The sequence below is a fragment of the Macaca nemestrina genome, chromosome 7 (genome assembly GCF_043159975.1).
Source record: "Macaca nemestrina isolate mMacNem1 chromosome 7, mMacNem.hap1, whole genome shotgun sequence".
NCBI classification, from domain to species: Eukaryota; Metazoa; Chordata; class Mammalia; order Primates; family Cercopithecidae; genus Macaca; species Macaca nemestrina.
The window spans coordinates 4,972,589-4,978,018 of record NC_092131.1 but is presented as its reverse complement, the minus strand read 5'-3'; the positions used below and the strand labels follow the sequence as shown (position 1 = coordinate 4,978,018).

Below are 5,430 nucleotides of genomic sequence, written 5' to 3'. Positions count from 1 at the left end.
AAACCGGCGTAGCCTGAGCGTGGGATTCCGCGCCTGCGCTCGGCTCCGCCTGGTGCGGCTACGGCCGGGAAGCCACTGGACTATGTCGGCCCCGTTTGAGGAGCGGAGTGGGGTGGTTCCGTGCGGGACCCCGTGGGGCCAGTGTTACCAGACCCTGGAGGAGGTGTTCATTGAAGTTCAGGTGCCCCCAGGCACGCGCGCCTAGGATATCCAGTGCGGCCTGCAGAGCCGGCATGTGGCGCTGTCGGTGGGCGGCCGCGAGATCCTCAAGGGCAAACTCTTTGATTCTACAATAGCTGATGAGGGAACATGGACTTTGGAGGATAGAAAAATGGTTCGTATTGTTCTCACAAAGACAAAGAGAGATGCAGCAAATTGTTGGACTTCTCTACTAGAATCTGAATATGCAGCGGATCCTTGGGTGCAAGACCAAATGCAGAGAAAGCTTACATTAGAGAGATTCCAAAAAGAAAATCCTGGTTTTGACTTCAGTGGAGCAGAAATCTCAGGAAAATACACTAAAGGTGGACCAGATTTCTCAAACCTTGAGAAATAACTGCTTTTTTTTCCTGAATTCTGTGGATCCTAGCAGATATTGCCAACTTAATCAGAGAAACAGATTATGTAATGGAAGAAAAATGTGGATGCCTACAGTTAACAGATTGCAAAATATATTTTAAAATGGTTCTAAAAATTGCATTCAAACATGATTTATGTAGGAAATGTACTGTGGGAACTATTCTATGGATACATGGTAAAGTTGTTTTGGACTTGTTTTTGCTCAGCATGAAGTTTTATATGCTGCATTTTACTAATTCCATATTTAACCATATTTTTAATACAAAATAACATTAGAGTATAGATCATGTGAAATGAAGGGTGCCTTTGGGGAAAATTAACTTTTTCTTTTGATAAGTATGATATTCAATAAAGTTTTCTAAATAGGAAAAAAAAAAAAAAAAGAAAACACAATAAACCAGCTAGGTATAATAGACATAGACAAAATATATAACAACAACAGAATCCACATTTCTTAAGTGAGCATGGGACATTTTCCAGGATAGACCATAAGTTTCACCACAAATTAAGTCTCAATAGATTTTAAAAGATATCATTTAAAGTATCTTCTGTGACCACAACAGGATGAGATTAGAGACCAATAATAGAAGGAAACTGGAAAGTTCACAAATTTGTAGAAATTAACACTCATTTAAGAACCAGTGGATGAATGAAGAAATCACAGGGGAAATACAAAAATACGTAGAGACCAGTGAAAACAAAAACACAATATACCAAAACTTACAAGATGCAATGAAAGTAGCGCTAAGGGGCAGATTTGTAACAATAAGCACATTTAAAACATCTCAGCCAGGCACGGTGGTTCATGCCTGAAATCCCAGCAGTTTGGGAGGCCAAGGTGGGAGGATTGCCTGAGCTCAGGAGTTCAAGACTAGCCTGGACAACATGGCGAAATACCGTCTTTATGAAAAATGGAAAAACTAGCCAGGCGTGGTGGCACATGTCTATAGTCCAGACTACTAAAGACGTTGAGGTGGGAGGATCACTTGAGCCTGGGAGGTCGAGGCTGTGGTCACACCGCTGCCCTCCAGCCTGGGCCACAGAGTGAGATCCTGTCTCAAAGAAATATATGTATATTTATATTATATATAATATATAAATGTAATATATATTACACCTGTAATCCCAGCACTTTGGGAGGCTGAGACAGACAGATCACTTGAGCCCAGCAGTTCAAGACCAGACTGACCAACATGGTTGAAACCTTGCCTCTACCAAAAAATACAAAAATTAGCTGGGCGTGGTGGCACATGCCTGTAATCCCAGCTACTTGGGAGGCTGAGGCAGGAGAATTGCTTGAACCCGGGAGGCAGAGGTTGCAGTGAGCTGAGATCACGCCATTGCACTCCAGCCTGGGGGACGGAGTGAGATCTGTCTCAGAAAAATAATAATATATTAAAAACATCTCAAATAAATCAACCACTTAACTTCCCAACTTAAGGACCTAGAAAATTAAGGAGAAACTAGGGTGGGCGCGATGGCTCACGCCTGTAATCCCAGCACTTTGGGAGGCCAAGCCAGGCGGATCACGAGGTGAGGAGTTTGAGACCAGCCTGACCAACGTGGTGAAGCCTGTCTCTACTAAAAATACAAGATTAGCCGGGCCTGGCTGGTTGCGTGTACCTGTAATCCCAGCTACTCGGGACACTGAGACGGGAGAATAACTTGAACCCGGGAGGCGGAGGTTGCAGGAGTTGAGATCGCGCCATTACACTCCAGCCTGGGAAACAGAGTGCGACTCCGTCTCAAAAAAGAAAAAGAAAATTAAGTAGAAACTAAACCCAAAGCTAGCCCATGAAAGGACATTTAAAAGATTAGAGCAGGCGGGGCACGGTAGCTCATGCCTGTAATCCCAGCACCTTGGGAGGCTGAGGTGGGTGGATTACCTGAGGTCAGGAATTCAACACCAGCCTGGCCAACTTGGCAAAACCTCGTGACTACTAAAAATACAAAAATTAGCTGGGCATGGTGGTGCATGCCCACAATTCCAGTTACTTGGGAGGCTGAGGCAGGAGAATCGCTTGAACCCGGGGGGCAGAAGTTTCAATGAGCCAAGATCATACCACTGCATTCCAGCCTGGGCAACAGAGTGAGACTCTGTCTCAAAAAAATAATAATAAATAAATAACAAAGAAATAAAAGATTAGAGCAGAAGTAAATGAAATAAATAATAGAAAAACAACATAGAGCCAGGCATGGTGGCTCATGCCTGCAATCCCAGAACTTTGGGAGGCCAAGACAGGTGGATCACTTCAGCTCAAGAGTTCCAGAGCAGCCTGGCCAACATGGCGAAACCCCATCACTACCAAAAAATACAAAAATTAGCAGGATGTGGTGATGCACATCTGCTTGTGCTGGGGAAGCTGAGGCAGGGGAATTGCTTTAACCCGGTGAGGGGTGAAGGTTGCTGTGAGCTGAGATCGTGCCATTGCACTCCACCCTGGGTGACAGAGCTTGACTCCGATTCAAAAAACAAAAAACAAACAAACAAAACAAAAGAGAGAGACTAATGCTTTCTTCAGTATGTCAATTGCATTTTTCAACTCTAGAATTTCTGCCTGATTCTTTTTAGTTATTTCAATCTTTTTGTGAAATTTCTCTGATAGGATTCTGAATTCCTTCTCTCTGTTGTCTTGACTTTATGTTTCCTCAAAACAGCTATTTTGAATCATCTCTCTGAAAGGTCACATATCTGTTTGTCTGGGATTGGTCTCTGGTGCCTTATTTAGTTTGTTTGGTGAGGACATGTTGGATGTTTGTTGGTTTGTGGATGTTTGTTGGTTTGTGGATGTTTGTTTGTTTGTGAATGTTGGTTTGTGGATGTTGTTTGTTGGTTTGTGGATGTTTGTTGGTTTGTGGATGTTTGTTTGTTGGTTTGTGGATGTTTGTTGGTTTGTGGATGTTTTTTGTTGGTTTGTGGATGTTTTTTGTTGGTTTGTGGATGTTGTTTGTTGGTTTCTGGATGTTTATTGGTTTGTGGATGTTTGTTGGTTTGTGAATGTTTGTTGGTTTGTGGATGTTGTTTGTTGGTTTGTGGATGTTGTTTGTTGGTTTGTGGATTTTTTTGTTGGTTTGTGGATGTTGTTTGTTGGTTTGTGGATGTTGTTTGTTGGTTTGTGGATTTTTTTGTTGGTTTGTGGATGTTGTTTGTTGGTTTGTGGATTTTTTTGTTGGTTTGTGGATGTTGTTTGTTGGTTTGTGGATGTTGTTTGTTGGTTTGGATTTTTTTGTTGGTTTGTGGATGTTGTTTGTTGGTTTGTGGATGTTGTTTGTTGGTTTGTGGATGTCTGTTGGTTTGTGGATGTTTTTTGTTGGTTTGTGAATGTTTGTTGGTTTGTGGATGTTTGTTCGTTGGTGAATGTTGGTTTGTGGATGTTGTTTGTTGGTTTGTGGATGTTTGTTGGTTTGTGGATGTTGTTTGTTGGTTTGTGGATTTTTTTGTTGGTTTGTGGATGTTTTTTGTTGGTTTATGGATGTTGTTTGTTGGTTTGTGGATGTTGTTTGTTGGTTTGTGAATGTTTGTTGGTTTGTGGATGTTGTTTGTTGGTTTGTGAATGTTTGTTGGTTTGTGGATGTTGTTTGTTGGTTTGTGAATGTTTGTTGGTTTGTGGATGTTGTTTGTTGGTTTGTGGATGTTTTTTGTTGGTTTGTGGATGTTGTTTGTTGGTTTGTGGATGTTTGAAGAGTTAGGTATTTCTTGTAGTTGTCACAGTATGGGCTTGTTTGTACCTGTCCTTCTTGGGAAGGCTTTCCAAGTATTTGAAGGCACTTGGATGTTGTGATCTAAGTTTTTGGTCACTGAAGCCACAGCTGCATAAAGGGTAGCCCAAGCCCAGTAACATTTGTGCCCATCCCTCTTGAGAAGGCTTTCTGGGTAATCAAAGGGAATTGAGTGTTTTGATCTTAATTCTTTGGTGTCTGTAGCCATATCTGCACTAGTGGGTGCCGCAAGTCCAATAATGCCGCAACTCTTGCTGCCTTGTGCTGCCTTGGTGGGCTTCGGTAAGACCCAGGAGGATTCCCTGGATTACCAGGCAAAGTCTCTAGTTCTCTTCCTTCACTTCCACCCACACAGGAGTCTCTCCTTCCATGTCGGATTGCCAAGAGTTGGAGGAAGGATGGTGCCAGCACTTTCGTGGCCACCACGGCAGGGACTGTGCTGGCTCATACCTGAAGCTAGCACAGTTCTGGATCTTGCCTGAGGCCCATGGCAACTACTGCCTGGCTACCACTGATGTTTCCTCCAGGCCTAAGAGCTCTTTAGTCAGCAGGTGGTGAATCCTTTCCCCAATCCTTCGGGGAAGGAGGCTCACTGCTGGCCCAGGGTGGGTCTACAAATGCCACCCAGAAGCTAGGGCTTGTAATCAGGGGCTTCGGGAATCTGCTTGGTGCTTTATTTTACTGTGACTGAGGTGGTGCACAAGGGCAAAACAAAGTTCTCTTTACTCTTCCCTCTCCTTTCTACAAGCAGAAGGAAGGAGTCTTTCCCTAAATTGCACTGTCTGGCATTGGGGGGCAGGTGGTGTAAGCACTCCCTGGGCTGCCACAGCTGGTGTCTTACTGGGTTGGGTGCACCCAACGTCTACTGGCTCTGAGCCCAATGCAGCACCAGGATTTGCCTAAGGACTGCAGTCCTTATGGCCCAACTGTCTTTCAAATGTATTCAGGACCCCAGGGCATTTTAGTCAGCGGGTGGATGGGCTAGCTGAAACTCAGGTTCCTACTGCTGGGACAGAGCATTCCCCTGTAGCAAGGGCTACGCTAAATGCTCCTTCATGAGAGTTGGCAGAATTCTGCCCTATGTTGTGTCCCGCTGTGACAGGACAGTACTAATTTCCAATGCAAAGTCTC

At 43.9% G+C, this 5,430-nt stretch overlaps 1 pseudogene; it reads left to right on the top strand.

Annotated features, from left to right (window-relative positions):
- On the top strand, positions 1–953 carry LOC139364172 (nudC domain-containing protein 2 pseudogene; annotated as a pseudogene).
- The last annotated feature ends 4,477 nt before the right edge of the window (positions 954–5,430 follow it).